Raw genomic sequence first — 22,970 nt, forward strand, 5'->3', positions numbered from 1 at the left:
TTGTTCTTCTTATTCTAATTTCTTATTGCTGGTTAAGTTCACTTTAAAGGAAAGTATTAGTGCCAGGGAAAGGCAACTGTGTAAGGAAGGAAAAAGTGTAAAGTAGTATTGGTGATATATATTAACAAAGCAACAATATGAGTTCTGGGAGGATGGAGATTAGATTCATATAAATTGTGTAGAGTTATAACAGTAGGTAGAGTACCTATAATGAGACAGATGACTGAATATGGGAGGAATATGGTATGTACTAAGAAGCTATTGTTTTCGTGAGAGAGGGAAAGAGAAAAGATAGGTAATAGTTTCAAGAGTGGATACCAGACAGAAAACAAAACAAAGGTATTAGATATTAAGCGTTAGACACTTTGTGGATCAAAGAAAGGGAGGTGGAATATAGGAGAGATAGTAGATGGTGGAGGATATCAAGATGTAGGTGAAAGGGGATAGTGTAGATAGCCAAAATCTATTCACAGAGAAATGAGGCAGTGGAGGATGAGGAAACCCAGCAAATGTGAGGTGTTTCCTGCAGAACCTATTGTATTGTTAAGATAAAATAGAATAAGAAGAAGATGGGGGACAAGAAAGAGAGGAAAAAAAAAAAGACTTTGGGGGATACGCTGGGAGAAAAGACTAGGGGATAATGCAATGCCAGGAATCAGCACCTTAAAAAAAATAGAATAAAAAATAGAAATAGAATAAAAACAAAAACAAAACAAAACAAAACAAAGAAGAAAAAATGCAAATGTTGAGGGCTAGGACATTCAAGGACCTCAGATGGACCTCAGGGCGTGGTGGATTCAGGGATGGAAAGTCTGAGATATTGAGGACTCAAGAGGTGTAAGTCTCTGGGGTGTGGGCCACCAGAGTCCAGGGAACACAGACGTGGCAACGTCAAGTCCGGTTAACAGGATGCCTGGGAGCACCACAGTGCATCACAGCCTTCAGGGATCCCCGCGGCTGGGTGCCAGCCCTATGGGTGAGGTCACATCCACAAGCTCCATCATGTTTTCTGTACCCTACAATTCACTCATTTACTAAGGTCTATTGTGTGGATATATCACCAATTGACTTCAGGAACCCTCCCACCCTGTGGTACCCCGGAACAGCCACCTGGGGGCGCCTCTAGGCTGCAGCAAATTTAATGAGCCAGATAAATATCCAGGTCCAGGGGAGGGGCTCCAGCCTGAAACGCTAATAGCAGTGTCCAAACCCAAAATTCCCACGCTTCTCAAAATATTCCCCTAATCAGCTTCCAAACGTCTCCCACCCCACGAGACCCTGGTAGCGTCTCTTTGTTACTATCACTTTAAGACTGCTGTAGATCAGCAGCCAGGCTTGGGGGGGCGTGGCTCTAGGCGGAAACGCTATTGTTTGTGTCCGCAATCAAAAATTCCTCCCGCTTTGCCATAAAACTCCCATCTGTCTGCCCAAATTGGTCTGCAAGCACCTCCCGTCCCACCAACCCCCCAATAGGCCGTCCAGGGACCACGAACTCCCCAGTACTGCAGAGCCTCCAAAAAAAAGAAAAAAACCCCCGCCGCACCCGTGCTGCGGTGGCTCCCCATGCTGCGGTGGCTCCCCGTGCTGCGGCAGCTCCCTGCGCTGCAGCGGCGCTGGATGCCGCGGCTCCGCCCACCCGAGGGAATCTTCGGCAAGCAGCTGGGATCTCCGTGTATATTTCACAGACGCATCCTCTCTGTTACCTATCCTCCAAATCGATGTCCAGATACCCCACGACCAGCAAAAATCCCGAAACAGCCCAGTCCCAAAGAGCCTCCAACGCTGCCCAGCCGACTCCCTGCAGGAGATACTATCAGGGAAGTTCACTCAGCCACCATCTTCCCTGGTTCTGTTTTATTCAATGAAATCTAGGGTCTTACCAATTCAAATGCAGGCTCAGGAAGTCACACTTCATTCCCAACCTCAGCCCTTGCCAAATTACATTGTTCAACCCACACTCTTGATTCCAACCATGCCCCGATCCCAGGTCCCACTTAGGTCTCAAGTCCATTTACAGTCACAACCTCTGGTCCATCTCCAATCCCCTTTCCCAATCCTACTGCGGTCCACACCCCAGATTGTTTCCTGTAGAAAATTATGGTCAACCTCCTGGAACGTGCCACAATCCCTCGGCCCAAGTGCTCTTCAAAACCTGGAATACCACCTTTTCAAGAAACAACTGGAAAGTTGGAGGGCTTTACCCCTTTTGGTCAAGAGATCTCAGAAAGCCTTTAGTTCTCTCACTTCCAGCTTTCCCCAGGGGACCCAGGCCTCCCAGGCCTACCAGACAATCTTCATCCTTCCTGGGACTTTTCCTCTCAATACTGATATTCAAAAGTGACTGGAGCAACACCTTCAGAAAAGGCTCATTCAACAGCAGAGTGGCCTGCCCCATAGGATCCACCATGTGACTCTGGGACAGATGCAGCCTCAGAGAAAATCACCAGGGATCTGTCCTGAACCATCTCAGCCCTCTGTATGTGAACAGCAAAGTAGCAAGAACATAAAGAAGGTGAGATCCAGCAACTTAGGAAACTTCCATTTGTTCAGCTCAGCAAACTTCCAGCTAGGGAAGGGCCCAAAGGCAGATCTGGGGCAGAGTCTGGGGAGGGTCTCAGAATATAATGCATATCAGCAACCAGAGAGCTGTGAGAGGGACTCTGCCCAAAGCTCAAAACTTGAGCTGAAGAAACACTCAGAGAGTGATTCAGGAAATGATTCTGCAAAGGACCCAGATGAGAAACAAATAAAAAATTACCTCAAAGCCCATGTGGACAGGAAGTCGGGGCAGATCAGTGAGGGAAGAATCCCCATGCAAGTGCGTCATTCCTGGTTGTCTACCAGCCATGCCTTGCTCAAGTCTGACACCCAGGTGGAAACCAGTAATCTGGTATCCTCAAAGGGTCAGACATATTGCATAAACACCTCCCAGGAGGTTTCCTTCCTCAGTATAAATACACGAAAGGTGCTGGAAGCACATATTAGAAAGTTTTGGGTGCAGCACAAGTGGGGCCTACTTCTCAAAGTATTTGAGGCCATAAAACTCTTTAAGTTGAGGAAGGCCCAGGCCCGGCGCCTTCAGCAGTCACCCTTTCCCACCTCACCCATCCATAAATCTGGTGCCAGGATAGCCGAGGTTGGCAAGCTCCCAGGGAGAAAATCCCGGATGTATCAGCAAGAGAATGTTATAACAACCAAGTCAGCACCCGCCCTGGATAGTCCTCTCCCTGCCCCATTGACTCCATGTGAGGAAATCCAGGAAATTCTGGCACTGGTCCTTCCTGATGAGGACCGTGGGCTCCCAGAAGCCCCTCTGACTGGACAGGAGGTCAGGGAGCCTCCTCAGTCACTCATCCCCAACACCATGGGTAGTACTGAGCAGAGTGGGACTCTCCCGGGCTCCCAGAAAAGCAGCCTGGAGTCAATTTCACATCAAGCCATGGCGGACAGTGGGTCCTATAAGGAGAGTAAAAGTCCTATCCCAGGAGCCTCCAGCCCTGGTGAATCAATATTGGAGATGAAGGTAGAATCCTGCTCATCAAGTTCTGAAGAGAGGAGGGAGGCCATCAAGGCTGACCAGTACCCTGTTCATCGGGCAAAATGCATAGACATCCTGAGAACCAGTCAGCCGGCAACCTGCCACATTCTAAGTGAGGATCTGAGTGGCTTAGGGACTCCTGGGACCAGTCAATGCTCTACACCCTGTGGAACATCTGACACCCAAGTTCCAGGACAACCATACCCTATAGCAGAGGTTGTTAGTGAGCTTGAGACCGAAGTGAAGGTCAAGCCAGAGAATAAGCCTCAAGAGGGCCTCACGGATTTGCTCCATGCCTTAGACAGCCCAGCTTCTCGGGTGCACACATGCTGCCCCGGAGACACCACCAGTAGGAAAAAGCCATCTTCTCACGTGGTAAATGGCAGCCTGGCAGCTAGAGAGAGAAGCCTGGGGTGGCAGGAGTCTAAAACCTTAACACTTCAGGCCCCATTGAAAAGCCAGAACAAGATTTTTGCCCTGTCTACCAGAATAGAGGACTGTAGGCGACCCAGACTAGAAGAGCATGAAGAAAGGTGTGTAGGATTGGGGAACCTCCCTGCCAGAAGAACGAGTCAACTTGGCCAGGCAAGGGGACTAATCAACATCTCAGGCAAGACCCTCCAGTCCCCACCAAAGAAGGAAGAGTCTGGGGCTGACATTCCCTTCAAGAAAAAGATGAGTGACTTTCTTCATTGTGTTTTCTCCAATAAAAGCAAAGGGCAGGAGGCCCTCTGCCCAAACGCAAGCCCATGCCAGCCTCTGCCGAGGGCCATGGACCAGTCAAGACCACATCAGCCTCTACAGCCAAAGAGGCTGCCGAAGTTCAGGCACTGGTGATGACTGTCAGCCACATGCTAGAGGAGAAAATAACCCTTCAAACCCCAGAGAGAGGTCAGCAGAAGTGAAAAGCCCCAGTCCCTGTGCAACAGGGGGGTTCCTTCTGCCATAAGGCATACCCCTCCACTGAGCAGTGGAGAGTGTTGAGCAATACAGTCTGCAATCGCTATGACACCCTGGAGAGGTGCTCTGTCAGAGAAAAGTAGGTCAGAGACAAGGATGGAAACATCTGGAAATTTGTGGCAATCAAGATGAGCAATTATGCATTGCCCCCTGGGGCGGCCGTGTCCCCAGTCGGTTCCCACCAGGAATGGTCATGAATGCTGGGTGAGTCGGCCCACCCTTCCCACTGCCCACAGCACTGTGTTTTTGAGATAATTCATCTCATCAACTACAAAACGCTTCTCCACCCCTTCCCAGTAGAAAATGTTTTCTCCAAGGGAAAATCCCCTACATGCAGAGAAAAGCCTTTTCCTCATACTACTAGCACATCCTCTGCTGATCCAGGATATTTAATATTCCCCTACATAAAAAAGCATATAATAAAGTCATGGCTTCCATTTGTCATGCTGGCGCTGAGGGTCAATGTCGTGGCAGATCGCCTGGGTTTCTAGAAGAGAAGGCAGCATGGGGGGAGGCTGACAGTGGCATTGCATGCCCACCCTCTCTCCAGGTTCCTCTGTTTCATTATTACAAAAACAAAGGCATCCAGGGCTTTTCAATTTGAAATCTGGCTCAAGTTGCTTTTCCCCAGCTTTCTCTCTGCATTGAACTTGATGCAGCAGTAGAGAGGATGGCATACAGAGGTGTCATGGACAGAGCCAGACGGTCCCCACTCAGGCTCCAGGATGTGTTGGGGACAAGCAGCTTCACAAAGGAGGCAGGGGACTTTGAGGAGGGGGGAAGATGGGGAGGGCAGTTGTGCTAGGACCTAAATTCAGAGAAGAGGGAAATCTTGTCCCTTAAAGGACACAGATGTCACCCGGCCCTGGGAGCCTTTCTCCTGACGAGGGCTGGGGAAATGGGCCTGGGCACCCTCAGTTCCTGGGCAGCCTCACCCTCCCCTGCCTCTCTCAGCCTCGAGCAGCAGCGAGGACAGGCACCCAGCTCTTTGTGTAAGTGGGAGGGTCGGGGGGCTGCTGAGGACCGCGTCGCCCCGCACCCTGGAAGGATAGGACATCTGTCCAGTGGCCCTTGCTCATGGCGACCTTTATCTCAACCAGAGGGGGAACCAGCAGCCTGCGGTGCACGGCTGGGGCATGAATGTGTATGCTGGCCATGTGGTGGAGGACGTGAGATCCTGGGCTGTGGACTTCACAGGATGCAGCCACTGGAGGAGGCAATGGGTGAGGGCTGCCGAGAAATCGACAGCCTGGAGGGCAGCAGGGCGGAGGGGCCCCAGCGCAGCCCCTCCCCCTGCCCAGCTCCCACTGAGCCACCTTCACCTGGACAGAGTCGGGGAGGGGGGTGAAGCCCTCAGGTAGGAAGCGGGGTTTCCTAACGTGACTAAGATCGCTCGTCATCACTAATCTGGTTTTCACCCCTTGAACTTCAGAAAGGAGGTGTCAACCAACAGGAACCAGGGGAGGGAAACCAAGGCTCATGGCCCCAGTCTGGCCAACTTTATAAATGCACATTTCTAGGGAGAGGTGGGCTCAGAGGGCAGAAGGGCTGACTGGGGTCACACCTGCAGGCAGAGCACACACACCAAGCCAGTCCCCCTATGTGCAGTCCTTGCTCCAGTGGACTAGGCAGGCAGACAGGTGTGCACAGGGGCCGAGAGGAGGCCTGCCCCGATGAAGGCACAGTCCAGCAGTGGCCCCCGTTCTCACTCAGCTTCCAGCACAGGGTTCCTCCTGCCCAGGCCCCTGCCCATACAGGGAAGCACGGGGGCCTCCAAAAGCAGAGAGTTGAGTGATCTCTCAAAGTTACCCCATGCTCTGTGCACACCCAGGGCCCTTGGTGAGGCACAACCCCAGGGGGCATCCTTCCCATGGTGGAGATTCCTGCTCCAGGAGCTGCTGCAGATCTGTATGATAAGGACCGGCCTGTGCAGGTGGACAGCACCAAGTGCTACCCCCCACACCCACATCAGGGCGCCAAATGTGGGGCTGTGCCTGGCTGCTGCTGGTTCTTCTCAGGGGCACCAAGAGATCAGTCCTTGGAGGTGGCGGGAGCTGGACTCAGAACCAACTGCTATTGAACCCATTGCTCCTACCTGGAGACGTCATTCAGATGGGCGATGTTGCCTGAACAGAGAGAAAACAAAGGAACACGTCCTGTCACGTTCTCCTACTGCTGGTCTGTCCATGAGGTGAAGTTGGCTAGCCTCACAGAGACCTCACAGAGACCTCCCAGGGACTCACAGGGACCTCCCAGGGACCTCTCAGGGACCTCACAGAAACCACACAGGGACCTCCCATTGACCTCCCAGAGACCTCCCAGAGATCTTACAGGGACCTCTCAGGGACCTCACAGAAACCACACAGGGACCTCACAGGAAACTCACAGAAACCACACAGAGATCTCCCAGGGACCTCCCAGAAATCACACAGGGACCTCCCAGGAACCTCCCAGGGACCTCCCAGAGACCTCCCAGGAACATCCCAGGGACCTCCCAGGGACCTCCTGGGACCTCAGAGAAACCACACAGAGACCTCACAAATCACATAAGGATCTTCCAGGAACTTCAAAGAGACCTTGCAGGGACCTCACGGGAACCTCTCGGGAACCTCACAGGAACCTCACAGGGACCTCAGAGAGCTCAAAGAAATCTCACTGTGCCCTTGCAGGGACCTCCCACGAACCTCACCAAGACCTCAAAGAGACCCTACAGGGACCTCACAGGGACCTCACAGAGAACTCAAAGACCCACACAGAGACTCCCCAGATAGACCTACAATACAGAGGCTCACAGAAAGTCCCCAGAGACCTACAGAGAGACCATGCTCAGAGGCCCATGCAGAGACCACACATTTTCTCAAAGTGTTAAATATAGAGTTAGTAGTTGAACTGGCAGTCCCATTTCTATTTACACAGAGAGTGAAAACAGGGTGAAAACAGATTCTCATATACCAATGATTATAACAGCATTATTCACAATAGCCAAAAGTTGGAAACAACCCAAATGTCCAACAAATGAATGGCTACACGAAATGTGGCACATAGACCTAAAGGAATATTATTTGCCCATAAGAAAAAATGAAGCTATTAGACATGCTACAATATGGAAGAACCTTGAAAACATGTTCAGCGAAAATAAGGAAGACACATAAGGACAAAAATTGTATGATGTCACTTACTATGATTAAACAGTAGGAATGATACATGTGACAACATGGATGAACCTTGAGGACATTATGTTGAGTGAAATAAGTCAGAAAAAAAAGGACATTATATGGTCTTACTAATAATAACTAATAAAAAGAGCAAACTCTTGTAATTAAAATCTAGAGGACAGGTTACCAGAAGATAGAATAGGGTATAGAGAACAGGGCGCTGAGGCTTGATTTGTGCAGAATTTTTGATAAGATTGATAGTGTTTGGAAATGGTTAGAGGGGATAGTAGCTCATTACTGTGGATGTAATTAAGAATGATGAATTATGGGTGTGATTGTGGTTAAAAGGGGATGCGTAGGGTCATATATGTCAACAGAAGGAAAGTGAGAGGATAAAACTTGGGCCTGTATAATACAGTGAACCCTGTTGTGGATGAGTATTTTAGTTAATATTACACATATAAGAATGTTCTTCCCTGAACTCGAACAAATGTATGTCACTCTTACAAGGTGTTAATAATAGGGTGGTATATTGTAAAACTTAACTAATGCAAATTATGAACTATAGTTAACAGTAATACTGTACTGATCTTCTATCAATTGTAACAAAGATCCCATACCAATGCTAAGTGTCAATAATATGGGAGTATAAGGGGTATGGGATTTTTCTTTTTGGAGTAATGAATATGTTCTCAAGTTGACAGTGTTGATGAACACATAGCTCTGTGACTATACTGAGAGTCACTGATTGGACACATTAGATGGGCTGTATGGTGTGTGAATAAAACAAAAGAGAGAGAGAGATGACCAAAAACAGCAAATCTGTAGACACAGAAAGCAGAGTAGAGGTTACGGGAGAGGGAAGAATGGGGCAAGGGGAGAAGGGAAGGTGTTCGTTCATAAAGATGAAAACTAAAACGAATTTAAAAAGGTCTCCCATAGAGACCTCCCACAAAAACTGTATTAGTTGGGGTTCTCCAGAGAAACAACTAATAGGGTATGTGAGATTTATTATAGGAATTGGCTCATGCGACCCTGGGAGCTGGCAGATACCCCACGGGAAGCTGACGGAGGCAGAGGCTGAAATTCTTCCTGACTTCTGAAAACCTCAATTCTGGCTTTCAGTCTCTAATTGACTGGCTCAAAAGACTCCTCAAACTATTAAAGGCAATCTTCTTCATTAACTTTAGATGCAATCAACCAATTACAGATGCAATTCCATCTATGAAACACCCTTACAGTAACACTTAGGCCAGTGTTTGCTTGACAGAAAATTGGACACCATAACCCAGCCAAGCTGGGTTATAACAACCAGAGAGCACCACACAGACACCCACAGAGAGGCCACACAGATCCCACAGAGTCCTTATACAGAGATCCAGAGAGCTCTCAGGGAGCTGTCACAGTGTCGGTCCACAGCGATTTTATACAGACATCTCCCACCGAGACCTCTGCAGACCCCACAGCGGTCCTTTAGGAGCTTGAGCAGCCACCCGTGTTCCGGTGGATGTGAAACCTCTTAGCAAACAGAGCACAGGAGGAATAGCCACAGGCGTGCACTCCAGAGGAAATGCTTGTGTATTTTTTAAAAAATCATTTATAGTGTTATTACTTCTGAAAAAGAGTATTATAGATTCTACTTATAAGCCTGCAAAAACCTTTGCTCCAAGCGTTTCCATTAGTTTGAGCTCTGACCTACAGGTTCTGGAATCACAGTCTTTGAAAATGAGTAAAACTCTGCCGGCATCTAATGAGGGAAAATATTTTCATCCGGGGTTGTATTTTTAATTTTGCTGGGGGCAAGTTCCTGAACTCAAGATGACTGACCTCTTTCCTTTGGAAACATGATAATAAAAGTGTTACAACAGATGGACTTTGGGTTTGAAATGAGCCAGCAAAGATGCATTTGGCTTGGGCTTGCTCCTGGGGGAGCTGTGCAGCTAGCACGTGATTTTGCATGTAAGAACTTGTGTAAGGTTTGGAGGTTTGTTTTATTTTTAAAGAAACAAGCTACATTACCGAACACGTGAAGATTTTTAACAAATGAGACGGGTTTCTGACAATGTTAGCATTACATCCTCAGGCAAATTTATAGTTACAACTTAACAATAATAGTAAACAATTAAAATTTATTGACTATTCCTTAAAATAGTAATGTCTTCAAATGATATTACACATTTCCAGAATATGACATAATCCTAATATTTTGGCCAATATAGCTTAAACTAAACTACTGTTTAATTTCTTAAATCCAATTTATTTGGAGACTCAGACAGTTGGGCTCCATTTTATATTCATTATAGGGCTATAAAAAGGGCACACTGCTTAAAATAACTTCTAAATTGTAGAAAATATATGACATAATCTGTGTTTGAGATAGATATCTCCCCCAATAAACTTACTGGGGAAATGACATTTTAACATTCGAATTAAAGAAAGTATACATTTAATCACCGTTCCTATTAAAATAATAATGGTCTCACTATATATCTAACAGTTTCCAAATTGTGCAGACAGGACTCCATATTTTTCACTGCTCATAGCAATATTTTCTTTGCTTTGATGGCATCCAGATAGCCTAGAGATGTCAAGTTCCCCAATGGAATAACAGAACCACATTCCCTTTTTCTAAGAAGAGGGAAGTGACCTAACACAAAGGCTCTCTGGGTGTTGTGATGTTTGAGTTCAGGTGTCAACATGGCTAGTCCTGGCTTGAGTTACAGTTGGGATATTTCATGGACTGAATCAGTCAATTGACAGCATCCATGGCTGGTTACATCTATAACCCACTGAGGAAATTGCCTTTAAGAATGAGAGAAGTTTCATCCAATCAGTTGAAGGCCTTAAAAGGAGAAGCGATGATTTCAGCAGTCAGAAGAGAGAATTTCCATCTCGACTTCAGCCAGCCAGCATCTCTTGGAGAATACACAGAAAACCTTCATAGGAGTTTGTAGCTTGTGGTCTGCCCTATGGAATTTGGACTTGCCCATCCCCACAGCTGTGTGTTTCAATTCCTATAATAAATAAACCTCATCATATATATGTATGTGTGTATGTATATACACACATACATATATATATACACATATATATATATCCTATATATATATATCCTGTCAGTTCTGTTTTTCTGAAGACCCCTGACTAATGCAGGTGTATTTATTCTTTTAAATTAAGAATAAAACATACTAGGTTGTAAAATATTTTACAGAATCATAGCTATTATTTTTTTGGAAACGTGTTCCTTTTGTGAAATACTTGGAGAAGAGTGTAGAAATGAAGATTATTAGGAAGGGTAAATTAAAGAGCAAAAAGACAGAAAAGAGTATGATATGACAACAGAAAGCCAAAGGACAAAAGGGATGAAGTAATGCTTTTACAGTAATAACACAGAATGTTAATGGCTTGAACTCCCCAATCAAAAGGCATAGATGGATAAAAAAGTATGCACCAACTATATGCTGTCTACAAGAGACACACCTCAGACATAAGGTAACAACCAGGTTAAAAGTGAAAGGATGGAAAAAGGTATTCCACACCAATAATAATCAAAAAAGATCTGAAGGGATGACACAAATATCAGAAAAAATAGATTTCAAATGAAAAATTGTTATAAGGGATGATGAAGGTCATTATATAGCAATAAAAGGGGTAATACACAACGAAGTAACTATAGTTAATATAATAAATATTTATGTACCTAACCTGGGTGCCCCAAGATACACAAGGCACACTCTGGTAAAACTGAAGGGAGAAACAGATGTCTCTACAAAGTTGAATAGTTCAGTATACCACTCAGTACTGGATAGAACATTTGGACAGAGGACAAATAAAGAAACAGAGAGCTTGAATAATATGATAAATGAACTTGACCTAGCAGACATTTATAGAGCATTGCATACCAGAGAGCAAGATATACATTCTTTTCAAGTGCTCATGGATCCTTCTCCAGGATAAACTATATGTTGGGTCACAACACAAGTTTCTACATTTAAAAAGAACGAAATTGCACAAAACTCTTTCTCTCTAATGGAATGAAGCTGGAAATCAATAATGGGCAGAAAAATGGAAAATTCATAAATATATGAAGATTAAACAACACACTATTAAATTATCAGTGGATCAAATAAGAAATTGCAAGAAAATTCTGTAAATAACTTGAGATGAAGGAAAATGAGAACATAACATATCAAAACTTTTGGGATATTGCAAAGGCAGTTCTGAGAGGGAAATTTATAGTTTTCAGAACTTACATTAAAACAAAGATAGCTAAAACTGAAGATCTAACTGCACAACTGGAGGAACCATAAAGAGAATAGCAAACTACTTCCAAACCAAGGCAAAGGAAAGGAATCAGTAAAGACCAGAGCAGAAATAAAATGAAATTGAGAACAACAAGAAAAAACAGAATCAACAAAACCAAAAGATGATTCTCTGAGATCAACAAAATTGACAAACCTTTAGCTAGACTGACGAAGAAAAAAGAAGACACAAAAATAAAATTAGAAATGAGAGCAGAGTCATTACCACTGACCCCACAGAAATAAGAGAGATCATAAAAGGATACTATGACCAACTGTATGCCAAAAAATTAGACAACATAGACAAGAGGGACAAATTCCTAGAAACACAAAAAACCTACAGTGACCCTAGAAGAAACAGAAGACCTCAACAAAGTGTTTGCTTTGTTGAGATTGAAATAGGTATCAAAAAACCTCCCAAAGATGAAAAGCCCTGGACCAGATGGGTTCACAGGTGAATTCCACCAGTCATTCAAAAATGATCTAATACCAATCTTGCTCAAGCTCTTCAAAAAACTGAACAGGAAAGAATGCTACCAAACTCATTCTATGGAGGCAATACTACCCTACCAAAACCAGATAAAGATACTATGAAGAAAGAAAATTACAGACCAATATATCTAATGAATATAGATGCAAAAATCCTCACCAAAATACTTGCAAACAGAATCCAAAAGCACATTAAAATTAAGAATTATACATCATGATCAAGTGGATTTTATCCCAGGTATCCAAGGGTGGGTCAACGTAAGAAAATAAATTAGCACAATAAAACACATTAATAAATTGAAGGGGAAAAATTGCATGATCCTCTCAATTGATGCAAAAGGTGTTTGACAAAATTCTCATCATTTCTTGATAAAAACATTCCAAAAGATAAGAAAGAATTAAGCTTTTCTCAATATGCTAAAGTGCATTTATGAAAACCTACAGCTAGCATTGTACTCAATGGTAACAGACCAAAAGCTTTTCCACTGAATTCAGGGACAAGATAAGGATGACCATTGTCACCACTGTTATTCATTAGCTAGAAGTTCAATATCTAGAAGTTCTACCTAGAGCAATTAGGCTAGACAAAGAAATAAAAGGCAACCAAATAGGAAAGGAAGAAGTACAACTTTCACTATTTGCTGATGATATGAAACTATCTCTAGAAAATCCTGGAAAACCCACAACAAAGATACTAGAACTAATAGATGAGTTTAGCAAAGTGGCAGGACACAAGGTTGATATGTAAAAATCAATAGCATTTCTATACACTACTGATGAAGAATCTGAGGAGAAAATTTTTAAAAATTCCATTTATAATAACTAAAGAAACAAATATTTTGAAATAAGCAAGGACATAAAGGACCTATATTCAGAAACCCACAAAACATTGCTAAAAGAAACTGAAGAAGACTGAAATAAATAGGACATTCTGTGTTCATGGACTGGAAGATTAAATATTGTTAAGATGTCAATTCTACCGAAACTTATTTACAGATTCAGAGCAGTCCCAATAAAAATCCCAAGAGCCTTTTTTTGCAGAAGTGGAAAACTAATTATCAAATTTATTTGGAAGGGTAAGCATTATTGAGTAGTCAAAAAGATCTTAAAAAAGAACGAAGGTGGAGGACTCTCACCTCTGGACTTTAAAACATATTACCTAGCTATAGTGATAATATCAGTATGGAACTGGCAAAAAGACAGACACAATGACCACTGGAACAGAATCAAGAACTCGGCCCTCCCAGCTGAGCCAGAAGAGTTTATTCAACAAATGGTGCTGGGAGAACTAGATAGTCATATCCAAAAGAAAGAAGGAGGACCCCAATCACACACCTTATAGAAAAATTAACATGAAATGGACCCAGGACCTAAATATAAAAGTGATAACCATAAAACTCCTAGAAGAAAATGTAGGAAAACATTTAAATATCTTGTGGTAGGCTATACTTTCTTAAACCTTACACCCAAAGCACAAGCAATTAAAGAAAAAAATGGTAAATGGGACCTCCTCAGAATTAAATACTTTTGTACCTCAAAGGACAACATATTTGAATGGGCCCTTTTCAGAGATCAGTCAGTTGATATCCGTATAGAAAATTATTTCTAACATCACCAGGTTATGATACATGTTATTGCAGAAAAAGTTGCTTTTCCCTCAGATATATTTCTGAATATGGAATTACTTCTTGATAGCAGTCTGTTATTATTAATCATAGGGTGGTGTAAAACGGAAGAGAATGACACGTGGATATATAACTCCTGTGAAATAAAAGTACAGTGCAGTATGTTACACTTTTCCTCTCTGGGAAAAACTTCAAGAAAAATGTACCTTTGAATCCTGAATCCATCCGCAATTCAAGGTAATCATCACAGCTTCTGAGGGATGGAGGGAAAAGTATATAAAATCCAGTTCTTGGAGATGCTGTTCCTGCTTCACACCCCCTAACCCACCCCCCACCCCCCAACCTCAGGTGACACTCAGAAGAGCTTTTGGGAGTGGAGGCCCCTGAGCTGGGGGCTCAACACTGAAACACAGAAATAAAATAGCGTAACTTCCATTTATATTCTTTTTCATCTCATTCTTTGAATTTGCATATTTCTGTAAGCCTGTAAGTATTGTCATCCATATAAATTATAGAACCATAGGGCACACATATAATTTGCAAATAAACATGCACACCTTGGGGACGCATGCTCAGGAAGATTGTTAGTAATCTGCAGAATGATAGAAATGTTGGAGAAGGTGGACATAAGCCAGATTCTGGGTCTTGCCAAAGGAACAGACCAAGATTCCTACACAACCCTGGGCCTTGGTCTCCTTCTCCAGGAGAACCACACGTGGGTTCTTTTGGGCGGGGGGCACGAATCCCACTGGAAAGAGCCACGTCCCCAGAATCAGAAGCTCGGTAGGGCCTGTCAGTCCTGGTCAGCATCCTCTTCCCAGAGAACGGTGGGTCACACACCAGAGAGTGGACCATTCTGGCCAGTGCCGCTGCAGACACAGCCCACCTGTGGAACCCGCTAGTGGCTGTTGTTGACTGGAGGAGATGGAGCATCCAGACCGGGTTAGAACATAGTGCAGGGACCTCAGAAATTTTGAGGGCTGGCAGAGCTGCAGGGGTTTGTGCAAGTAGTGGGGCCTCAACTTGTTGGGAGCACCTGGTACAGGATGGTGAATAGCAGCAACAACCAACCCAGAAGAATAGCTGACAGCCAAGAATTCAATGACTTAAATTTACATTAGAATGAGGGAAATGGGAAGGAGATGTGGCTCAACTGATAGAGCATCTGCATACCATATATGAGGTCCAGGGTTCAAACCCAGGGCCTCCTGGCTATTGTGGTGAGCAGGCCCACGAGCAGTGCTGCTACGTGCAAGGCATGTCATGCCACACAGGGGTGTCCCCATGTACGGAAGCCCCATACGCAAGAAGTATGCCCCACAAGGAGAGTCGCCCTACATGAAAAAAAGTGCAACCCGCTCAGGAGTGGCGCTGTATACACAGAAAGCTGATGCAAGAAACAAAAAGAGACACATATTCCCGGTGTTGTGGAGAATGCAAGCAGACACAGAAGAACACACAGCAAATGAATACAGGAGAGCAGACAATAGGGTGGGGGAGGGGCGGGGAGGAAGGGGAGAGAAATAACTCTTTAAAAAAAAGAATGAGGGAATTGTCCTATTGCTTTTGAATGACAGACAAAATTCTGAAGACAGTAGTTTCATTTACTATTTTAAAAAACCAAACTTTTGTTTCATATGTAAATCCACTGGAATAACTTATTTGTTTTGGATCATATAAAGCAATTCCAGAGAGATAAAAAGCAGACACTTTTAAACAAGGACAAATATTTGGGTGTGGCTAACCTTATAATTAGGAAGTTTAAAAACATTGGATGAATGTAAATATCAGCTCAATATTCCTAGTGAGTAAAACCATTGATTGTATTCACAAACTGGAGTACTAAAAAAGGACTGTTGCTGCCAGGGAGAGCAACAAGGAGTGTGATCACCAGCAGATCTGAAACACCTTTCCTGCCATTGTACAACTTCAGGAGTTAGTTGTGCAGAAAGATGAAGGGTGTTTTAATCGATAATCAAGTTGTAGTGAAGGCAGCATCTGTCATTGTCAGTACTTGACAAAATGAAAGATGATGTGTGAAGAACAAGTTGAGAAATACAAGTATTTCAATTTTGTTACTAAAATAAATCTCTTTTGAACATTATCACTAGAAATAATATAAAAGTCTATACTGGTCAACCCAATGCCACTGTCTTCATCACCCAGCAATCTGTATGAGATATTATATCAAAAAATACAAAGACATTATATCAGACACTCTGTGATCTCTAACACAGTGGGATGGCCAGATATGAAAGAGACTAAAAATGGCAAAACATACATCAGACAAAAGAGCCTAAAACCAGACACTCTGAAAAGTGTCATCAAAGTGAGCAGGAAGAAAATACCAGACCACTGGACTGGAGAGGGATCAAGCAGTTTTGGCACACAACTAGGAGCCCACCTTTTTACCCCTCCTTTGATGATGAAATTCATCAGTAACAAAGAGCCCAACTTGCAGGCACTTATGTACAAGTGGGCCCAGGTAATGATTACTGGCCCAAACTTACAAATCATAGTTCGCAGATAGGCCCAGCCAATGACATCCTTGTCCCCACCTACCTTTGTCTAAATCTAATAAAAACCCTGTGTCCAAATCTGTTCAGTGAGGCAGATTTGAGCCTTTTTCTCCTGACCTCCACAGGCATACTAAAACTCTTTCCCTTGTTGATCAGCCTTGGTATGGACTTTAATTCTCTGCACTGGACAAGAACCCAGGGAACCTGTGAGAGTCGCCTTCAGATAAACCTCTTGAAGTGAAACTGGACATTGTTAACAGACCCAGTGAAGGTGTGAAAAATGTGCACCTTGCTCTCGGAGATTTGGCTACCGAAGAAACCTTTCATTTGACAATGATACTGTCCTCATTGATGTAGCAATAAACATACAGTTGGTGAAAAAATACTACAAATTAAAAATTTAAGAAAAATAGAAATTTAAAAAAACCGATAAAAGATGCTGATGAGGGGAGTAGATATAGCTTGATGGTTGAGCACCTGCCTCCCATACGAGGTCCCAGGTCCAATCCCCAGTACCTACAAAAAAAAGAAGAGATCTTGATGATCCCTAAAAAGAACTGTATTTTTAACTTCATCCTACTGAGTTCATGGGGTATCATGTATATATTATTTGTATTAGGGTATCAATTTAACAGTAGTCAAACTCTTGAAAATTTAAACACTCTATTCAAATTGCAGGTAGACATTTTACAAAGTGTTTTTATGAATATCTTCCTCATTTTATATCATTTCTCTTTGATAGCATTTCAATGGTTTTCTGAGGTGATGGGTTGGGAAGGTGAATTAGAATGTTCAGCCTACAAGCTGATACTATGAACTCTGGTATTGATAGAAACTGAAATCCTAAGTAAAGGGAATCAACAGTATTGGACTGGAAACAGCATTTAAGAGAATGGAAGAACCCAAATCGTTTTGGTGGTCATAACATTTATAAATTTTCACTATCTTAAATTGAACAAATATAAATTTTGGACTTCTGGTTTCTTGTCCAATATGTAAAGAGTTTGGAAATAGTCACGAATGCACGCACAAGCAGAAAGGTGAAAAACTTGTACTTAACTTTAGATATCAAGACACAAATTAAAATAAAATGATGAGAAAGGTATACTATTGTAACATCAATCAAAAGAAAGCTGCAGTGGCTATATTAATTTCAGACAAAGCAGATTTCAGAGCAAGGAAAATGATGAGTGATAATGAGGGGTCACTACATAAAGATAAAGAGGTCAGTTCTCCAAGAAGGCATAACAACCCTGAATGCATATGCACAAAACATCGAAATGCATGAAGCAAAATCTGACAGAACTGAAAGGAAAAATAGCAGATATATACAGATGGAGACTTTAACATCCCGCCCCCCCATCAGTAATCCCCAGATCCAGCAGTTAGATATCAGTAAGGATGGGGAGGACTGAATAGCACTAACCATCAACTAGATCTGACATTTATAGAATACTCTAAGAGCAGAATTCACATTCTTCCAAAGCTCACATGGAACTTTAACAAAGGTAGATCACATCCTATGGCATAAAATACACCTTAACAAGTTTAAAGGATAGAAATCATACAAAATATGTTCACAGACCACAAAGGAAACAAACTAGGAATCAGTAACTAAAAGCAAGTCTGAAAGTCCCAAAATATTTGGGGATTTAACAGCATACTTCTAAATAGAAGCATGTCAAAGAAGAAGCTCAGAGAAACAAAAATATTTTGAACTAAGTGAAAATGAAAACAGAACTTATCAAAATTTGTGAGATGCAGCAAAAGCAGTGCTCAGAGAAAAATTTATAGCATTGAATGCACATATTAGAAAAAAAGAAATATTTAAAATGAATAATCTAAGCTTCTACCTTAGAAATTAAAAAGACAAATTAAATCTGGCATAAGGAGAAGAAAAGAAATAATAAAATTAGAATAGAAATCAATGAAATTTTAAAAAGGAAAACAACAGTGAAAATCAAGGAAACTAAAAGGTGATTTTTTAAAAGATCAATGAAATTGATAAACCTGTAGTCAGGCTAACCAAGGAAAAAGGAGAGAAGACACAAATTACTAACATCTGAAATGAAAGGGAGGTCATCATAAGGAATCCCCCTGGCTTTAAAAGGATAATAAAGGAGTATTATGAACTATGCAGTGGCCACAAATTTGAAAGCATCCACTTCCTTAGACCCTCCCCCAAATCATCCAACCAAAGTCTGCATACTATATTGTTATTCCTAACACCCTCTACTGAGACACCCCATGGCTCTCCATGGTGTGTGATCACCCTCACCGCAACAAGAAATCCAACCTGTTCAAGGTACAACTTGTTTAAAGGTGTTTTGCTAATGGTCTTTGACTGGAGGTCATGATACTGGAATGATCTTATCTTAATCGGGTGACTCTGTCTCTGGGAGCAGAACATACATACCCACCACTCCCCAACTCCCCAAATACTGTCTGTGGAGAAAGCCTTCTCTGACTCCCCCAGAGAGATCATTTCTCCCAGTGAAACCATGTAGATCTGGAGACTTCTCTTTTGGAAGCTTTTAAATTAGAAACTCAAGTTCTTGAATGGTTATAGGATTACTTAAGTTGTCTAAATGGTTATAGGATTGTCAAATTTTTCTTTATTTTTGCTTTGGTAGTTTGTGGTTTTCAAGAAAATGTTTCATTTACTCTAAACTGCCAAATTGATGAACATAAAGTTGCTTGTAGTATTCATTTCTTATCCTTCCAATGGTTGCAGGACCTGTAGTCAGATCTACTGTTGCATTTTTCATATTGATAATTTATGTCTCCTTCCTTTTTATCTCTGTCAATCTGGATAAAGTGTTGTCAACTTTATTTATTTATTCTGGTGAAATAACTTCGTTTCATTTTCTGTTATCTTGTTTTAAATTTTGTTGATTCTTCTTACATTTATTTTTCCTTTCTCATACTTTTCCCATTATTTTGTTCTTATTTTTCTAATTTCTTATGGTAGGAACTTATTGATTTAATGCTTTTCTACTTTAAGCATTTAGTACTCAATTTTCTGCTTAGTTTTGCTTTAGTTACACCCCATGTAATTTGAAATGTTTAATTTTCATTTTCATTGAGTTCCACATATTTTTTTTTCCTTCAAGCCTTTCTCTTTGACCTATGGATCATTTAGACTTGTATTATTTAATTTTCAAGTGTTTGTAGATGTTCCTGTTAACTTTCTGTTATTAATTTCTAGTTTGATTCCATTAATGTTGGTGAACATACATTGTCTGATTTCAATAATTTTTAATGTGTGAGGTTTGTTTTATGACACAGAATTTGATCTTGTATGGTAAATGTGCTGTGGATGAAAAAAATGCATTCTGCTGCTGTTGGGTGGAATAGTATATAATTGTCAAGTAGCTCCCATCTGTTGATTGTGTCACTCAATTCTTCTATGCCCTTGTTATTTTTCTGTCTAGTAATTCTAATATTTGCTGACAATAAAGTATGGAAGTATTCAACTCTAAGTGTAGATTATTTGTCTATTTCTCATTTCAGCTCTATCAGGTTTTGCTGCATGTATTTATAAGTGTAGCTGTTTGGCATGTAAACATTTAGGATTAGCAGTGCATTGCTTCTCGCTGGCTGCTTCAAGATGGTTGCTTTATCTGTAGCTTGTAGACTCTGATGTGTACTGATGTGGATCTTTTGGTTATTCTTATTTTGTTTATTCTACTCTACTTATTCTAATAAACTGTGGGTTTAGTTATTCTGCCAAATTTGGGGGAATTTTCAAACATTACTGATTATTTTTTCAGGCTCATTTTTAGTCTTCTCTCTCTCTGAGATTCCGACAATATATATGTTGCCTCCTTTCTTATTGTCCAGCAGGGTCCAGAGACTGTTCTTTTCTTCCACTCTATTTTTTTATCTGTTTTTAAGAATGGATAAATTCTACTGTTTTACTTCAAGTTTACAGATTCTATCCTTTGTCATTTACTTTGTACTATTCTATCCATCCAGAGAGTATTTATTTTGATTATTGTATTTTCCCTTCTATAATTTCCATTTGACCCTTTTGATAACTTGCATTTCTTTGCTGAGATTTTCTATTTTTTCATTTGTTTCAATAGAATTCTTAATTCCTTATCAAAAGATTTTTTGATAGGTGCTTTAAAATCCTTGTCAAATAATGCTGACATCTGATTTATGTCATGCACATGCATGTAGATCAAAAGTCAAAATAATACAAAGTGAGCAATCTATTTGTATCATTTGGGGAATATTAGACGGCTATAGATATGACAAACTATAACGGTGAAAGTAAGTGTGATATAATTTGTCAATGACTTTTGGGAAATTAAGAATTATCTCAATATATTTATAATAATTTCACATTTATTCATGTATGCCTAAGAAGAAAGGTAAACTACATTTTTTTCCCTTATTATAGAAGTTGTTGGTTTATAAAACAATGATGCATAAAATACAGGATTCCCATATACCACCCCACCACCAACACCTTGCATGCATGTGGAGCATTTGTTGTAATTGTTGATAACACATTTTTTATAATTATATACTAATTAAAGTCCACCGTTTAACTTAGGTTTCACTGGGTAGTGTAGTGTAATTCCATGGATTTTTAAAATATTTTTATTCTGCTATTATATATACAATCTAACATCTCCCTTTTAAATTGTATTCAGATATATATTTCAAGGCTGTTATTTGCTTTTACAATGCTGTGCTACCATCACCACCATCCTGTACATTTTAGGCCTTTTTAAAGCTGCAAGTAGGAAAAATGCCACAGTCAAAACTGAAGACAGGAATGTAAAGAATTTTTCCATCTTGCATAACTGAAATCTTCTGAAAGTTATGCTTTCTCATATGTTTTTGTGGTTCATCTTTGTTGGAGTATGTATCAGTATTCAGTTTTTTTTTTCTTCTGAATATTACTCTATTTTACTGATATGCCACGTTTTGTTATACAATCATTTCCAATTGTTTGCTTCTATGAATAACGTTGGTATAAATATTTGTGTGCAAGTCCTTTTGTGAATACGTTTTTATTTCTCTTGGACAAAATCCTAGGAGTGGAACTGCAGCGTTACATGGCAAATTGGTGTGTACCTTTCTAAGGAACTGTCAAACTATTTCACATTCTCATAGAATGTATGAGGGCTCCAGTTTCTCCCATCCCTGCCTGCACTTTTTACTTTTTTTGATTATAGCCATCCTTGTGGGTAAGAAGTGGTATGTCATCACTTTAATATGTATTTCTCTAATGACTAGTGATGCTGAACATATTTCATATGCTTACGGGCCATTGCATATCTTCTTTGATGAAATGTCTATTCAAATATTTTGCCCATTTATACATTGGGCTTTTTGTTCTAATATGTTTTATATATTCTGGATACAAGTTATTTATCAGACATAAGATTTGTGAATATTTTCCCGAGTACATGGCTTGCATTTTTTCACTTAATGCTGTATTTTGAAGTACAAAATTTTGAACTTGGATGAAATCCAATGTATTGATGTTTTATTTTATGAATTATGTTTTGGTGCCATATGTATTAAATAGTTGCCTAACCCAAGATCACAAAGATCTTCTTCAATGTTTTTTCTCATAGTTGTATAGTTTTAGATCTTATATTTAAGAATATGATACATTTGGCGTTAATTTTTGTGTAAAGTAAAGGGTCAGAATTAACCATTTTCCATGTGTATATCCAACTGTCTCAGAACAATTTGTTGAAAAGATTATGCTTTTCCCATTAAATTGCCTTGGCACCTTTGTCAAAAATTAATCAACCTTTGTCATAAATATAAGGATTTACTTCTGGAATCTCAATTCTGTAACACTGAACTGTGTATTTATTTTTATGCCAGTATTACACTTATTATTATTTTAGCTTTATAGTAAGTTCTAAAATCAGTAAGAGTAAAACCTCCAACTTAGCTGCTTTTTAGGCTTGTTTTTAGCCAGTCTGGATCTTTGCTTTTACATGTACATTTTAAGAACAGCTTGTTAATTCTGCAAAAACTACTGCCCAGAATATGAAGGAGATAACATTGAATCTATAGATAAAATTGGGAAGAATTTCCATTTAATAATATTGAGTCTTCTAATCCAAGAACAAGGAATGTCGCTCCATTTATTTAGATCTTAGGTAATTTCTCTAGCAATATTTTATAGTTTTACTGTACACACCTTGATTTCTTTTTTGAATTTATGACTAAGTATTTTATTTTTTCTGATACTATTGTCAGTGGAAAAATTTTTATTTCACTTCTATACAAAGTGAAAAAAAAGCTTATAGAAATACAATAATTTTTGTATATTGACCTTGAAATCTGCAACCTTACTGAAATAATTTGTTAGTTCTGTTTTGGTTTATTTGCTTGATTTTTTGGGC

Source organism: Dasypus novemcinctus, chromosome 8 (genome assembly GCF_030445035.2).
Source record: "Dasypus novemcinctus isolate mDasNov1 chromosome 8, mDasNov1.1.hap2, whole genome shotgun sequence".
NCBI lineage: Eukaryota > Metazoa > Chordata > Mammalia > Cingulata > Dasypodidae > Dasypus > Dasypus novemcinctus.